The sequence below is a fragment of the Hypomesus transpacificus genome, chromosome 19 (genome assembly GCF_021917145.1).
Source record: "Hypomesus transpacificus isolate Combined female chromosome 19, fHypTra1, whole genome shotgun sequence".
In the NCBI taxonomy this organism is placed as follows: Eukaryota; Metazoa; Chordata; class Actinopteri; order Osmeriformes; family Osmeridae; genus Hypomesus; species Hypomesus transpacificus.
The window spans coordinates 12,834,566-12,852,238 of NC_061078.1; the positions used below are offsets into that span (position 1 = coordinate 12,834,566).

A 17,673-nucleotide genomic window follows, 5' to 3' on the forward strand; every position below is an offset into this window, starting at 1 on the left:
CCCTGCAAGGGTGTCTCTTGTACTTGTACCTGTGTGTGTGTGTGTGTGTGTGTGTGTTTGTGTCAGACAGCAAGCAGATAGTTCTTGAGATGTTTGTGTTATGCAGTGACTCTCTGTGTTACAGTGGTAAAGAGCTCATCCCTCCATCTCTCCATCCCTCCATCCCTCCATCCCTCCATCCCTCCATCCCTCCATCCCTCCATCCCTCCATCCCTCCATCCCTCTCCTCCAACACAGCAGCCCAGGTGCTCTCAGGGCCCAGTGGGGTGTCCCAGGACAGACATCTGTCAGAGATCACACTCTCTTCATTCCGTGATGGACGATTTCATTTCCATCCCTTCTGAACGGGGTTCGCTCCATGGCTCATCGATTTTCTCGAAAGTATATTTCACCTCCGACCTGCCTGCTTGTGAGTCGTTGAGGCCGTTGAGATGCCTCCGGAATGCTCCGTGTCTGTGACGTACAGAACGCGGTTCAGCTGAATCGTGGCGAGCCCATTCATGAACCCGCATGACTTTCAGCTTATTATCATTCCGCCGGGGTCTCAGTGTCAGCCGCGGCTATCAGGTGATTTCATCTACTTATCATTCCCGTCTGCTCTCTCTGCCTGTCACCCCCTGCTGTGCTGCCAACCACAGAAGGCTGCACCCATTAAGACCTGCTGGCAGCCACGTACAGCATACAGGGACCCACGGCACAATCCTGGAGACAGACTCCTGGAGCCTAGCCCAGCCCAGCTCAGCCTAGACCTGGTTTGGGATAGCTAGTCTCTGACATAGTGCCGAGTCTCGTGCTAGTGGTAGTACAGCCCAAGCTAACCCTGCACCAGCCCAGGCCAGCTCAGTTCAATTGAGCCTGTCCAGCACATAACCATAGGGCTCACATGGAGACGTGCCAGAACGGTTCATCTGCATGCTTATGTGGTGTAGAGGTCATGTCTTTGTTAACTGCCGTTTTGACCGCTGGCTCAGTGTACTCAGAAAAAATTGAAAAACTAAGCTGGTGCAGGGGAAATACACAAAGCAGTATAGTAGGGGGAACACTGACAGAGGGAGGAAGAGATAGAGGAAGAGATAGAGGGAGAGGGAGACATCTGATAAAAATTCCTAGGACTTCCAAAGAGATTTGAGTCTTGATATGAAACAAAAGGTCCAGGTTGTTGGAATGGGCTGGATTCCCTGTGTAGTATTGAGACTGGACTTTCACCTCCACTCAGAGAGTAGGATTTAGTTCAGTCCCTGTTCTGGAGGAGAGTGAGCAGGAAAGGGTTGGTTCCCTGGCAGCAGATAATGTCCTGGCCCCCTGGCCAGCTGGAGTCTAGAAGCTGGGCTGGGCTATGTGGGCCAGATGTGGCCTCCTTCCTCTGAAGGCTGACTTTAAAAGCTCCTTACATCTCCGGATTCTCCCCACCCTGCAAACACAGAGAGAGAGAGAGAGAGGTACAAAGAGAGATTGAAAGAGAGAGATTGAAAGAGAAAAAGAAAGAAAGAGGGAAAGAGAGAAATAGCTGAAAATAGCCTCTGGATTCAATAACTCACTATCGGCCATGCAGAGCCTCACCTACTCCTTAACCCCTCACTCACCCAGCCAGGATCAAAAAGGGATGAAATACCACAGTGCTTCTGGAACACTGGAGAGAATACCCTGCTCCCAATCCTTCACATACTTTACCACTCTGTTTGCTCCAAGCAACAGTCAATATGGCATGAAAAGCAAATGAATTGGATGAACATGTTTTCCGGCTAATTGGACGTATTTGTGTTTCGCAGCGATGTCACCCCCACAGCTGTGATTTCTAAGACGCGCGTAGCCGGACGCAGTAAAAGCACGGCGGAAGCTCACCGAAACTCACAAAGTAGAAGAGAACAGACTGAGAGGAGAACATGGAGCGCTGTGATGGATACCTGTCTCGCGCTGCTTACCGCCAACAAATCCTAACCGTAAACAGATGCTACAACCCGCACTGACTACGTGCTGAATATCCTACACCACTTAACCCTGCACAGTCTTTCAGACTAGTGACAGTGTTTTCGCAGACATATTTCCCCCCTATTACCCAAGGTTGCTTTTACCTTCAAATGTGACAGTAATCTGTCTCGATACATGCCCTGTCCTATACATGCACAGTGTCAGTGTCCTTCCTGAGTGCATGTTTGTGTCTGTGTTTGGTCCTGCAGGCCAGCCCTCTGCGTCGTTCCCAGTGTGAGCTCTGCAGTGATGGAGTGCTGTGTTTGGTTAGCCGTGTGTGTCAGTGTGGCTCCCCCGGTGGGGAGCGTGCTCAGTGCCACTGCTCTTCTGGAGCGCAGCGTGGCCGGGATGTGTGCCGTTTGCCTGGGGACAGAATCATGAGAAGTGTAGGAGGAGAGATCCTTCCCCCCCCAAGCTTCCCCCCCGGTGGATTAGCTGATCACACACACACACACACTCAACCCAAACAGCTGACTCAGTCCCTACGGAGGAGGTGTGTGTGTGTGCGTGTGTGTGTGTGTGTGCGTGCATGCGGGGGGAGATGATAGGGGGAAGATGGTGAGAGAGTGGAGGAAATGGGAAAGAAATGAGGAGAGATGGAGGGAGTCACTTAGAGTGAGGGATCTGCGAGAGGGATGGAAGGATGGGAGGGAGAGTGAGTGCGATAGAGAGAGGAGGAGGAGGAGGAAGAGGGAGGGGAATCGGCTCCTCTTGATGTCGATGCACTGGCGTCAAAAAAATTATATGTTTACGTTTTCATTCTTTACCCTGGGGGATTGTGAGAGGATATCATACAGACAGAGAGAGTAGATGGAAGGAGGTAAAAAAATGTATATAAAAAAACCTCTACTGCGGTAAACAGCACACCAGTGCAGTGGAGACTACAGGGACCTCTCTCTGCCTGTGCTGCCTTGGTCTTGGGCCCACACGCATAAAACTTCTTAAGGGACAAGATGCTCGGCAGCAGAAATGATCCCAGCCTAATCAGGCTTCTCCTGCAGTGTGTGTGTTTTAGCCCCAGCGTGAGTCATAAAGGCTTTCCTAATTCACAGCGTGCATAATGGAACTTGACGGTAAACATGGTATGTGCTTAAGGGGGCTGAAGACACATTTCTGGTGGCGAGTCATTTTGGATGGGACCTTATACAAACTATCTTCATGGCTCACGTAAACCTAGTCGCCTTCCCGTTAGCTTTGTCTACAGGCCGAGAGCAAGGCACATGAATAATTACTCTAATTGCCATACTATAATTATGACCTCAATCACCCGCAGCAGATTTCACACCATTGTAGCTAAATGGATTGCAGGCTGATACGGATACTAAAGCTTTCCTACTCCATGGTACAGTGTGTGTGTGTGTGTGTGTGTGTGTATAGTGTATGTATATGTGTGTGTGTGCGTGCTGAAGGATAACAGCAGAGTGTGTTGTACTATAAGGGGATTGGATATGTTTCACAGCAGGGGGGGGTGGGGGGGGGGGTTGCTGAATCCGATTGTGGCGAGATCCCTCTTTATCTCTCGTCTCCCTCCCGGGGGCACGATGACAGCCTGGTGACATGGCAGCCATGAAATGCTAGTGGAAAAGCAGGATTAGCTCCCATACAGATAACCTAATTCTCCTTTCTGTGAGGCGTACAATAGGGACCCTGGTTCCTCTGTTGTGTTTCTCACAGTAGAGGAGAGAGGGTTCGGGGATCTTTTGTGGTGTTTAAAACCTTTCTGTCGTCGTGCTAAGGCTGGACGTGGAGATACTGTACAGCATGCTGTATTCTGTCCTTGACACTTCCATTCCAGTGGAGGGAGGACATGTTTTCTAAATGATGTTGGCAAACCACCGTGACACCTCGGACGGCTGGTGACGCCCCCTTCTGATATGAGTGATGTGGCTCACGGTGTGTGTGTGTGTGTTCGTGAAAAGCGTGTCCATCCAAAAACTCAGATGCGTTTGTGTCTGTGTGTATACAAACTGGGTGTGAATCTCATAGAGGTCGGTGAGGATTTCTGTGTCTTTGTGTGTGTACATATGTAAATGTGTGTGTGTGTGTGCGCAGCCTGCATGCGATCCAAAGGAACAGCAGTGTCCTTCATCACCGACTCCCCCCCCCCGGCCCGGCCCACCGTCAACATCAGACAACAGGACGCGCTGCCAAAACCCAGCCCACTCCTCCAGGGCTACTACATGCTGCTGTCTCCAGGTCCTCATTAAACAACACACCTTGCGGCCTTTACATCTCCCTCACTCCATTACCGGCGTCTCTAAATGCCTCGCGGCGCTGTCAGTGGGGCTGTATAGGCTCTGCTGTCTCTGGCAGATGGAGTGCCATGGCGATGACAACGTGTCCACTCCCCCTGCTCCGTGGCTGATGGTAGTGCCTGCAGTGGAGCTGTGGGGAGGGGAGCGACGGCTAGCTCACCATCCAGGGACTCTCCCTGGGAATGGGTGCTAGTTAGACACACTTTTTCTCGTGCTCACGTTTTGGGGCTGTGATTTATCGTGTTGGTGTGTGACGAGAGAGAGGGAGAGAGAGGGGGAGAGGGGGAGAGGGGGAGAGGAGGGAGAGGAGGGAGAGGAGGGAGAGGAGGGAGAGAAGCCTTGTGCAGAAGCCCTGCTCTGCTGTGGCCAGTGGAATTGGATTGTCCATGGGTCTGGAGAGAGGACTGATTACTCTAAATTGACCAAATTCGAGTTTCATTTGTCTCAAAGTCACTGTACTGTAGCTACAGCCTAACACCTGGACCCTACCCCAGTGCATTCAACCCTACACCACAAGATACACAATAGACAACAGACTACATTTGTTGGTTTATAATTCAGGGTTCATTTCATCTGTTAATTTCAGTTTTTCTGGCTGCAAGCAAACAGTTGGTTTCCCAATATGGCCGAATCAGGGAGGTGGACTATAAGGTTGTCCAGAGTTAGGTTCTATATCTGTGGTGGCTGCCTGGCTGGCTGGATGCTGTAATGATTAGTGTTCACTAGTCTGATGTTTGATTCATTTTTGATGTTGGAGGATTATAAGGATCAAGCAGATTATTCTAGATGTGAGCATATGCAAGTTGTGTTTGTGTTCGTGTGCATGGGTATTTGTGTGCACATTTGTGTGTGTGTGTGTACGATATTTTGTGTGTGTGTGTGTTTGAGCAGTGTCACAGTCCCTCCTCCTATGCTCCTGTGGCCAGATGTGTGTGCAGCAGATTATGTCTGCATTGACACTTTGACAAATGCCAGAGTGACGCTACTGAGGGACTTTTCATGTGACGGTGACGAAGCCTGCGAGGAAGATCATTCCTCCTGCGCCCTGCCAGCATGGCCACTGATGACTGCTCCTGTATAGGACTCCTGCTCAACACCTGCAGGTAGAAGGCATTTATTTTGACACAATTATGCTTTTCAACAAGACACTGTTGTTTATCATGCGATTGATGGAGCTGAACTTAAGCACCACCAAGGCCAAAACACGCTGTGCGTAGACGTGTGTGTATGTGTCTGTGAAGGTGTGTGTGTGAGTTCCATGCTATAGATTGCATCTGACTGCCTAGTGGGAGAACAAAGCTGTGGTTAACAGATGTAAGCTGCTCTCCTGAACGTTCCTCCAATCACCTGACGGCCCTCGTCTCTGCGTATGGACTGCATCCGTCTCAGAGCTCCGAGTGGAATCCCGGCTGAGGACACGGTGGCTTTGATCTATACTTTGCAGTCTTATCGTGGCGAAGGCCTTTTCCACATCACTCCCCAGTTCTGCTGTCCTGTCAGGCAGACACACAGCCGAGGGGCTCTCTCAGGCGCCACACCGCTGCTGTGCACCGACGCCTCCTGTTCCTCCTTTGGGCGGGGCTGTCACCTCCACCTGACATCCGCAGCGTTGAGCTGCTGGGAATGCTGAAGCCCTCTGCTGCTCCTGAGCCGTGACTCTGCTGCACTCTGCCAGGCTGCGCAGCGTGGCTAAGAGTCCCTGGAGGACAGGGGGGGGAGGGGAGGACAGGGGGGAGAGGGAGGACAGGGGGGGAGGGAGGACAGGGGGGAGAGGGAGGACAGGGGGGGAGGGAGGACAGGGGGGAGGGAGGACAGGGGGAGGGAGGACAGGGGGGAGAGGGAGGACAGGGGGAGAGGGAGGACAGGGGGGGGAGGGAGGACAGGGGGGAGGGAGGACAGGGGGGAGGGAGGACAGGGGGGGGAGAGGGAGGACAGGGGGGGAGGGAGGACAGGGGGGGAGGGAGAGGACAGGGGGAGGGAGGACAGGGGGGGGAGGGAGGACAGGGGGAGAGGGAGGACAGGGGGGGGAGGGAGGACAGGGGGGGAGGGAGGACAGGGGGGAGGGAGGACAGGGGGGGAGGGAGGACAGGGGGGAGGGAGGACATGAGGAGAGGGAGAATAGGGGGGATTCAGGATAAGAGGACATTGGAGTTGGCTGTAAATCCTCCAGCAGGCCCTGAGCCATGAGCTGTATTCCTCACCTGGTCCTTCCATGAGAGTGTGGGTTGAGTTAGTAGCAGAACGCTGGAGCCTCCTGCCATTTCCATTAGCGATTCATGGAGTCGCCTGTATATCAATTTTATCACCTGGAGAAGGCTTATGTTGAGACACCTATGCCAGTGTTTTCTGTTTGAATGTCAATAATTAATGTAGTTAGCTCCTCCCATCTCCTCCTTTCCTTTCCTCTCCTGTCCTCTCCTCTCCTGTCCTCTCCTCCTTTCCTCTCCTCTCGTCCTCTCCGCCTCCCCTCTCCTCCTCCCCTCTCCTCTCCTCTCCTCCTCCCCTCTTCTCTTCTCTCCTCTCCCTCCCCTCTTCTCTTCTCTTCTCTCCTCTCCTCTCTCCTTGTCATTTGGCTGACTCTGCTCTGGCACTCGTCTGAGAAGTGGAAACATATTTAATCTGATGAGATATGCAGAAAACAGCTGAGCACTTGTAAAAGAAAAAATGTGTGTGTGTGTGTGTGTTACGTGCGCTCATGCGTTTTGTGTGTCTGCACGCGTTTGTGAACAGTAATTCTATACCATGGTAAACACAGATGACCAGTAGCCTTCACATGAAAGCCTGTAGAGGCCTGTCAGCGTGTGAGGTGAAGAGTGGAGAGTGGAAATGGGATGGCCAGTTCCCTCAGGCTGCAGCCCATTCCACAGTGAGCTCCTCCATGCTGAAGAGGGATGATGGATCATTCGCAGACGGCGGACTTTATTATTTTTGCGCGAGACGCCGCACTTTAAGGAGACAATTGAACTCTCCTCAATTCTCCCACGTGTACAGTTATTTGCTCTTATTACGCACAAGTCAAGGCTTTAACGAGACGAGTTAATCGTCATAAGGGATTAGGCCTGGCTTAATTGTTGACAGGTCTGAGAGACAGAAAAACCTATAAAAAACATTTATCTTTGGCAAAGGAGTGCCTAGTTCTCTCATTTCTGTTCGAAATACCTGTCATCTGTGTGAACGTTTAATTGGAAGTTTTAGTGCGTTCATCAAGTGTGTTCTCTTGTCAATTAGTCTGAAGCTGACCTTCCAGCCAACTTAGGTTATTGAATTAAATCCATGGTAACAAGGTTTCTTTGATACATTTGGTTTCCCCCATCACCAGAACATTGTGAATAGAACCACATTCTATTAATCTTGAAAGAGAATCGTTGAGCAGCTGATGAAATCAGAGTTTGGGAGCAGGATGTGACCCGGGAAGGATTGAACTCATCATACAGGAAGTGTCCTTGTAAGTACTCAGGACTTCTTTGGTGTGGAGGTTGACAAGGACAGTACACAGTGTGGACAATACAGAGTTGGAGCTCTAAAGTAGCTATTTATATAGGCAGTAGCTATGGAGAGGTTCCCGAGAAGCAACATTCATCAATATATCTCGATTCTCTCATATTTTTTTCTCTCGTCCCTTTCACTCTCCTTTGTTCTGTATTTTGGTCTCTTTTGTTCTTTCTTGCTTTCTCTCTCTCTCTCTCTTTCTCTCTTTTTCTCTCTCTCTCTCTCTCTCTCTCTCTCTCTCTCTCTCTCTCTCTCTCTCTCTCTCTCTCTCTCTCTCTCTCTCTCTCTCTCTCTCTCTCTCTCTCTCTCTCTCTCTCTCTCTCTCTCTCTCTCTCAGGACCTATCAAACGTGTTGGTCCTCTGCTGCTCTCAGCGTCTGCCCGTCTTACCTGACGGCCCCTGAGTGCCTCAGCTGAGCCCGTATGACCGCCAGAGCATGTCCTCGTCGAGCAGCGTGTCTCTGTGTGTTGCTCTACTCGTCCTGCACGCTCACGTTCTCACAAACTCTTGATGGCTTCATCTTGTCGGGCTGCTGCTCACCTGCCTGCCTCGACTCCCCCCCCCCCCCCTCCCCCCCCAGCCTTCTTCCCATCCAGAGCTGGTACCACCAACATCCCTACTACCATGCCAGCCCTGCCTCCCCACCCCCAGCACGCCTCCCTGCCCAGGGCTGAGGGGGGCAGGGGCAGGATTAGTGAGATGCCAGGCAGGCAGCCTTCAGACCTAAACCCCATGCTCTGAGCCAGGTTTGGGACACTTCCAAACATGCCCGGCACGCTATCGCCTGGAACAGAGACTTCCAGAACCGTGTGCCGCAGTAGAGCTCTGCAGGCTGACAGATTATCGGTGCAGCTACAGGTTAGTGGAAAGACATTAATGAAGGCCTGGGCAGGAGCCACACATGAGTGAGATAAGACATCACATTGGGAATCTGGAATCTTGTAGTAGGGCTGAAGAGAATATCCAATTTCAGCCGAGGGGCGATCCATATTCATTCTTCTACTCATACCTATCCACAGATCTAATGGTGTCGTTTGTGTCGCCATGGAGACAGGACGCGTGCGTCCGTCTCGGCCAAGACCCGGGAGTCACCTCGTTACAGCAGCAAATGAAGCCCTGACCACGGCCCCCTCCGATTGGCTGGCTGGATAGGAGAGCGGCGTCGTGTCAGATCTTCCAATTACAGCTTGCAAATCTAGAAGACATCAAGATGGAGGGGGCTCACTGGAGCGTGAGAATTTAATTCCGGGGTACTGGATGGGGGTTTCCACAGTCAGCTGGAGGAAGAACAGGGTCTGGAGGGTCTGAATGTGAGACCAGAACATGCACTTGACTAGCTAGAGGTTCGACAAAGGGTCATCAGCTGACGGAATATTCACCTGTGATTGGTTGAGGCTGTTGGTGATTGACCTGTGATTGGTTGTAGCAGGCGGTGGTGGTGAGTGATGGTTATTGGCAGCCTCATCAGAGCTGTGGAGCAATGGAAGGGGGGGGGGGGGGTACACACACCTCTGACCTCCTGGCGCGTGTTCTGAGCTGCAGTATCGATTGGCTGATCTGTGTGTGTGTGTGTGCCAGGGTGGTGGGGGCTGAGAGGGGTGGGAAGATGGTTGACTGAATTGTATATCTTTGTATCTATATCTCACCTTGTTAATTATGTGCTGTGCAGTGAGCCAAGCAAACAGTTGTTCCTCAAATGTATACGTAAAATGTTTTTGTATTTGTCTTGTGCTATGTGTGATTTTATTCCTTATTGAGTTGTTTCAAGGAAGGCAGGGCAGAGGGTTAAGGGAACACATGGAGCAAAGGGCCCGGGCTGGATTCCTACCCAGCCTGCTGCGGTAAGGTCTCAGCCCATGTGGTACGCTCTTTTCAGCGTGCCCCAGTACCACTCCCCACTGTTAGAAACAAAGTCTGGAAAGGACAAGGAGGACTTAGTTTGGTCACTCTTTGACTTATTTCCAAGTTTGACAGACAGTTTTCCAATAAATGGAATAAAAGAAAACGCTCATACAGAAGAGAAGATATGCCATGTAGAGAATATGTGCCCTCAGTGTTGCCTGACTCAATGCGGTCCTGATACATTTACTAAAGTGTGTGTGTGGCTTCTGCTGAGGTCGTTTGTTAAGTTTGTTTGGGACGTGACTGGTGTGCTAAGCCACTTCCCCTGAGGAGAGAGGGATGCAGGATAGAAGTGAGAGGGCGTTCAGGTCCAACAAAAGAGGAAGTGGGCAGTGCGACAGGAGTTGTGTTCACAAGTTGTGTTCACAAATGTTTACCAGGGAGCTGACAGGCACTTATGCCAAGCTGGAACAAGGGTCGTGGCTTCCAGGCCTACTACTCGTCCCTGATCCTGGGCTGAGAACTGGTGCAGAGAATCCATTTTTCATCACATTTGTATACTCTTCTTTCAGCAGATGCTAGACCAACAGCTCAGCTGTAAGTGAATTTTATCAAATTGATTTCATGCCATGGGAGTAAGTAGTCAGTAAAGGGATGGGCTGTATCTGTATACAGATATCTGCAGCACTGCTCCACTCAAGGGCTGAATGTGTGAAGTGAGAGAGATAAGCGTGCAAGGTGATGACGAGGTGAGGGCATAGACAGGGTCAGGAGCCAGAACTCCAACCATCCTCTCCGTCTCCCTCCCTCCCTGCAGGCCTCTGTTTGCCCACATGAAACAGAGCTGACCCCTGATTGTTTTGGATGGGGTTCAGGATGTGCCTTATAGAACGAGGAGGAGACTAAATCCATGGTGTTAAACATTTCCCTGAAGTTGCAAGACTCCTCATTGATTACCCCCCCCCCCCCCCAAACACACACACACACACACCTCCATCTCCCTTGTTCCAGAGTAAAACTCCTCAACTTTCTTGTTTCCCCACAGCACATCCCCGATGTCCCTATTGATCCCTTGATAAGTGCCTCTGAAAGTCATTTCATTGTGATGGTCATAGGGGGCCATAAAACAGCCATTTCTTTGATGAATGACTTCAAATTGTACTTTATAAATATTTATCAGTCGGGTAATTTGGTGAATGCCCGTGGGGTAATGAAAGTGCTGATGTGGATAGTGGCTTTAGCTCCCCCATCCACCCACCCAGGCCTTTCTCCCTAGCTGCATGGCCGGAGCTGGAACAATGACAACGTGGAGCACTGCAACTCAGAGCAAAGCTTCAATATGCAAGCTGTTAATGTCAGACTATAACCCAAGTGTGTGTGTGTTTGTAGGGATGCTGAGATAGCCATTCTATATCAGGTGCGCTGTGGAGATGTTACTGGAATTATTTGGCTCGATTCCATGTGTCTATACCCAGTCACCGAAACACTTTGTTCTATCTAATGGAGAAGTCTTTTAACCATTGTCTTACCGGACCCTCTCTTGGTGTTTCATTCCCCTGACTCCTCATCTTGTCCTAACGGCCACGTCAACATTATTGTTTACTGTGGAATTTTCAGCTTAGTAAGGACAGCTATCACAATTGGTTAATACATCCTCTCCGTCATTTAAATATCTTGTTTATATCCCAACTTGTAACCCTCTCTTTTCTCTCCTGTTCAATTAGCTGTTGGCCAGCCTCCTCCTTGGAGCAGCGCCATCTGGTGGCATGAGAGAAGAGCGACATGGCGGCTGCATTGAAACACGCTCTGTCAGACTCACTACCAACCATGGTGCTTCCCATCGGCTGTTGTGTTCGTTTCTTTCCCTCTCAATCGCCTCTGCGTTGTTCTGTGGTGCCACGACTGGAGCTGCTATGGCTCCCTGCTTCTGTTTGCCCTCCACGGGGTCTGCTGAGGACTGCCAGCCCAGTGGCCCTCTCGGCCCTGTGTACCCCATTAGCAATGGTACTTTACAACTGGCTGGTTGGATGAAACGCTAGAAGGGACTCAAAGAAGGACTGGCGCGGTCGCTACCCACAGGGTGGCTCTTTGTGTCCACGTTGGGGACTCCGTTTCTGGGTACGGTCTAAGACAAGTTCCGGTCAGGTTGTAATGGGGGTCAGACCTGGTCACCTAGCACTGCCAACTGTGGAGAATATTTCTGTTTTAAGGTGAGGGTGTGAGAGAAAAGGAAAACCGGTCTGTGTTGCCCTGGGGAGACTGGATACCCAGGCTTATTCTCTGCTCAATGGTTCTCTTCTTTAGGTTCTCAGAGGTTCTAAAGACTTTTGTGTAGCTCTGCATGGATAACATCCTTCAAGATGGGGAATTAAAGCTGACTTGGCTGCAGGCCTAAGGCGCAGTCTTTGGTTCAGATAGATGATTAAGGCCAGTGGACAGTGCTGGAGCCGAACACTGCTTATCTCCTTAATTGGCTCAACTCTGTCTGGATAATAACCATAGTAATACTTAATTCACTAAGTCAGGCCTACCGGGGGTGATTCGATTGTTACCCGAGTGTTTGTAGCCTTGCCTGACTCACACTCCCAGTCTGGGTGGCCTTCTGGTAACAGGAAGCAATATGATGAAAGATTTCTGCTTCTCCACAACAGCTCTGCTCCATCTATAAGGCTGCTACTGCAGCCGTAGATACAAACTCCAGTTGGTTGCGCTTTCTTCAGTTTTAAAGCTTTCTAAGACCTCTTTCTGTGTGGTTTCAGAAAAACGTGTTTCATTTGTTTTGTCCCAGCCAACCGATATTAATTTGGAATTTGTTACAGCTAATTGGATTAGATTGCCAATAGACATCGTTAACCTCCTGCTGCAAACGACTGCCATTACGTGTTCTCTGGTGATTAGTAGAACTGCACACACAACGACGAGCAATCAGTCACAGTCAGAGGTGCTTGGTGTCCTGCTCAGCTCTGACACACACACACACACACACGACACAAGCACACACAACAGATGCATTCCAGATGATAGGAGTGATCCTATATCACTCCTGTGCCAGGTTTGGGGGTTGTGTTTGTCTTCAGTCCTGTTCTACAGCCTTCTCTGTTTGAAATAGATCATGCATCCTAATGAGCTCAATGATCAACCCTGGGTTTACAATGCTCGATTGTGTCTGCTGAATAGGGCTGTGAAAAGTAATAACTAGCCTACGAACGGAACACATTTGTGTACCGTTGAGACAGCGAATACAATAGTTAATAAACTGAAAGAGTGACATTTTTTAAAGTTGGTTCAGGTAGCACTTACATCATTTTCGAGCTATTGTTTGATGGGGGTTGAAAAGGGTGACACGAGCCAGATACATCCTGCTAGAATGTTCCTGTTGGTAAACTGAACCTAGGTTGTCTGTCAGGTTTACATATTTACCCTGGCCAAGTCAATCCCACCTGCCCCGGGCCTGACCTGCTCTGCTTCTTCTGCATACCAGAGTTAGTTTCACTTCCTTATCTGATAAAGTCACCGGCCCACTCGGTTTTTAGTCAATCTATGTGCCCAGACATTACACAAGAACTTCTGCTGTAGTAGAGAGTGAGTGAGTTAGTGGGAAGTAAACATGCTTATCCATGTATCTTGTCTAACAGTGGTTTCTGTTAACATGGACGAGACAGATTCCTCTGCTGCCTGTCAGCGTGACTCACTGTGTAACCACATGTGTGGATGGAGCAGCTGCCCATTGGACATTGCATGTCAGAATGTTGAGGTCTCAGCCAACCAGGGCCAGGTCAGGCTCAGCCAGGCCCAATTAGGTATTCTCTCCATGTGAGAACTCCCCTCCCCTGTCTCCTGCCCCAACACCAGGCCAGAAACTCAGAGAGCACAAATGGTATCAAACCGACAATAACACTGAGGTAGAAGAATGTAACCCTAGGATATGACTAATACGTACCATATTCCCAGGCCATATTTCAACCTGACCTAGCAGGAACCTTACAGGATGGACACCCTGCGAGGTGAGGAGTGTGTAGGTCTAGCCAGAGGTCGTAGGTCAAGGTTTTTGTGCTCAGTGAGAGCTCCACCCTCGCCCTCAGCTGTTAATTGACATCCTCTTTCCAGCACAGCGTCTACCTCTCCCAAAACAACACTGGCACAGACGAAAAGAGCGAATGAGAGAGGTGTTTGTGTGTGTGAAAGAGAGAGAGAGAGAGCCACAGAAAGATACGAGTAGGAGGGGGGGTTAGTGAACGAGTAAGGCAGGGGAGGGCGGGAGAGAGAGAGAGAATAGCAGAGGGAGGAGGATCAGATAAGCACTGAGGCGTTCCTCTTCAGCAGAGCTGTGTGCTGACTGTGAGAGCCAGGGAGATCTCTGATCTGCTGTGGGGACTGATAGTGCTCTGCTCTTGTTAGCGTAGCCGAGCGCTGAGGGGAAACTTCAGGAGACAGACGAGGTCTCCAGAGGGGGGCCAGAAGATATCGAGTTTCCTTGCTTTCATCCCTCCTTCCCTCCCTCCCTCGCTCCGCTTGGATCCCAGCTGCCATGAGACCCCCCATTTCTGCTCCCCAGAACACCAGGAGGATTACTGCTGCGACCTGGGGCGTGAGTCTCAGACTAGGAGGAAGTAGATAATCTACCGTGACTACAGGTGAGACTCCAGGTGTCATGAGGGAAGCAAAAGTGGTAACTGCCGAAAAGTTTAGACAAGGAAGTTTGTTTTAGGAGAGTATCCATTTGGCTTGAGTAGGTGGTGAGACCGGTACTTTGGGGTGCAGAAGAGAAAGTGTAAACTGAGGAGAGAGAGAGAGAGAGTAGCGTGTTCCTAGTCTTGGATGTGCATTGGGGAGTCGTAGTGTGCCTCAACCTCAGTCCCTGGTCCCTGGACAGCCTCCCCAATTTGTCTGCCCTGTCAAACTCATACCTGTGTGTACAGGCCTCTTCGACAATATCTGAGAGTTTAAGTCAGGAGAGGTGTCGTATCTTGCCAGAGAAGGAAAATATGGTCATTTTTCTGCAAAAGAACTGCTGAAGTTTGAAGCTGGTTTAGTTAGCATACCAACTCGACATTTATTTTCGTTGTTACTTGTTAATAGTGTAACTGTTATTTATTGTTGAATTATTGTAGTTGTGTGTTAGGTGACTCAGAATTGTTTTAAAAGTAGCGGTTCGGCATCGGAATCGTATCAATCCAAACGATACCCAACCCTATGTGTCTATGTCTTGTGTGAGTGTCTGCGTGTGTGTGAGTGGAGGTGATTGGAGCAGAGTCCTGGGCTATGAACCTGTGTGCCCATGCTGCCAGCCTTAGCTTATCCTCCATAGGAACAGGAATTACATTGAGCCGCTTGTTTTGCTGGTATGGCGTGCCGAGGTAGACCTTGGACTCCCTACAAACGGCGTTTGTTCAGCAGAGAGAGGGAGATTGCGAAAGTCAAAGAGTGAGAGAAAGGGGTTTTGAGCGTATGCGTGAGTGTTTGATAAAAGCTGTGTAAACCCAGGAAATAGCTGGGTGATGTGCTTGAGGGGGGCACTGAACTCATCTGAGTCTATATGAAATCCCAGGACATAAATCCAAAGAAATGGATGGAATCTGTCAAAACAAGATAGGAAACGACTTGGCGCTTCTCTGGGGTTCTGACAGAGACCACATAGAAAACATCCCCAGTTTTCTAGAACTGTCTAAACAGATCCTCCCTTCTCTCTGAGTTAGGCCTGCCTGACAGAGGTGAAGCCTTAATGTAAACACACACACACAGACACACACACACACATATATCCTGAGGCAGGACTGTAGTAAGCCCTGTCAATCTGGCTCTCTGCTTCTTATCAGACCCTAAAGGAAATGCACTCTCCACTTGACCTGCAGCCCAGTGTGTAGGTGTCTACTGAAGACGTGTTAGGGAGTACCCGCTGGGGACGAGACCGGTCTCACCAAGGAATGTTTTGCTACATGCATCACGCTTGGACCCTTTCTAGAATTTTCCCACAACATTGCATCACCAGTAGGCATAGTCACACCAGGATATGCAGAGAACACAGATGAAGCTAACAATATGAGGGACCTGAGGAATGGACTGGGCATGCTGAATACATCACAACATAAAACATGTTTACCGTGTCAATTCTGGACCGTAGTGCATATAGTCAAGTGTGGTAATGACTGTTTAACACATGCTGCTCTCTACAGCAGATGTGTCTCTGTGTGTGTGTGTGTGTGTGTGTGTGTGTGTGTGTGTTTGAGCGTGATACCCATATAGTGGAAGATATCATGTTTTGGTAATCAAAGACAGAGCTGTTAGTCAGGAGCTGTGACAGTCCCCCTCAGTGACTGAAGGGTTAGTAGTTTACTCTGGATCTCAGTTTGGGCTCCTCGTTCATTAATTTTTTCGTTTTTTTTTATGAAGTCATATTTAATGCACATAGACATTCCTAACCGACAAGAAACGTAGTGCACGATTATTAGACGTCTCTAAGAGACAGTGTATCCAGATAAATAGTTTGTGTATCTGCAGACTGTTTCGTTTGAAGCGAACCCGTGGTCCAGGGTGAAAGCCTGTATGTATCAATCCTGCATGCGTAGCCAGGTCCAACAAACAGCCACTGTGCCGCCCTCCACCAGTTTGTTCACAAAGTGGGAACGCGGTGAATTCCGTGACAAGTAGTTCAGAAGTAATGTGGACTAAAACAAAAGGAGCTAAGAATGCGGCTTCCTAATGAACAGGGGAGCTCAGCGAGAGTGGCCGCTGTGTGGGTCCTGCTCAGCGAATCACACGCTGCTAGTGGGAACAGAGCCCGGGACGGAGCCATAGTGCCGCCTGTGTGCGCGCCTCCGCACGTGTGCAGAAAGGGCTCTCTCTGTCCTCTCTCTGGGCTCGTCTCCCACGCGTCCTGTGAACTTTTGGAAACATGTCAGCCTGTAAATCTGTGTGAGCCCGCTGATGGGTTCAGCCCCGGCGTGTGCAGCGCCATGCTGCAGTGGGGCTGGAGCCTCCTGCAGCAAGGCTGGTCTGGAGCCTCCTGCAGCAAGGCTGGTCTGGAGTCTCCTGCAGCAAGGCTGGTCTGGAGCCTCCTGCAGCAAGGCTGGTCTGGAGTCTCCTGCAGCAAGGCTGGTCTGGAGCCTCCTGCAGCAAGGCTGGTCTGGAGCCTCCTGCAGCAAGGCTGGTCTGGAGCCTCCTGCAGCAAGGCTGGGCTGGAGCCTCCTGCAGCAAGGCTGGGCTGGAGCCTCCTGCAGCAAGGCTGGTCTGGAGCCTCCTGCAGCAAGGCTGGTCTGGAGCCTCCTGCAGCAAGGCTGGGCTGGAGCCTCCTGCAGCAAGGCTGGGCTGGAGCCTCCTGCAGCAAGGCTGGGCTGGCCGCCTGCAGATAGCTGTCCTTCGGGCAACACATTGTTTACCAGTGGTATTACTATTCAGTCAACGCCAGGATGAGTCAGTGTGCGAGGGGAAAGTAGTGTGTGTGCTAGAGAGGAAGGGAAGTGTGTCTGTTGGGTGTGGGCGGGGGGGGGGGGGTTGGAGCCAGCAGAGTATATTAAACATGGGTACAGAAGACTGCGGGAGTGGTATGGCTCCCTCCAAGTGGACTCCTGCAGCAACCCTTCAGATCTGTCCTTTCAAGCCCCAGCTTCTGCCCCAGCTTCTGCCCCAGCCCCAACCTCTGCCCCAGCCTCTGCCCCTGCTCCAGCTTCTGCCCCAGCCCCAACCTCTCCCCCAGCCTCTGCCCCAGCCTCTGCCCCTGCCCCAGCCTCTCCCACAACCTCTCCCCAGCCCCTGCCCCAGCCTCTCCCCCAGCCCCTGCCCCAACCTCTGCCTCAGCCTCTGCCCCAGCCCCTGCCCCAGCCCCAGAGTGATGGGCCTGCCCTCTGCATGGCGATGCCTGAGTAAAGAGTGCAGAGAGGGCTGAGGTAGAGCACAGACAGACAGAGGACAGTCCCCTGCAGGACATCCATCTGACACCCTCCTGCTTAGATCACTCAGCCCCAACCTGGGACTGACTCTCACGTCTCCACACACGCCTCGGAATCCCCCTCATCGCTTTATTAATGACATATCATATGGAGAGCAAAGAATTGACTGAAGAAGGAGAGTTTGCTGCTATTAGGTCTAAGCTACAGAATGAGAGAGAGAGAGAAAGAGAGAG

At 50.7% G+C, this 17,673-nt stretch overlaps 1 protein-coding gene across 13 annotated transcripts in view; it reads left to right on the forward strand.

Annotated features, from left to right (window-relative positions):
- The window catches only part of plekha7b (pleckstrin homology domain containing, family A member 7b), a 71,253-nt gene that overhangs the window by 14,887 nt on the left and 38,693 nt on the right, over nt 1-17,673 (forward strand). The window contains exon 1 of one of the 13 annotated variants that reach the window (XM_047041319.1): nt 13,811-14,188. The exons of the other annotated variants lie outside the window; for them this stretch is intronic. The gene's annotated coding sequence lies outside the window, so the exon portion shown is untranslated. Of the gene's footprint in view, nt 1-13,810; nt 14,189-17,673 lie in introns of those variants that run through there. 13 annotated transcript variants of the gene reach the window in all.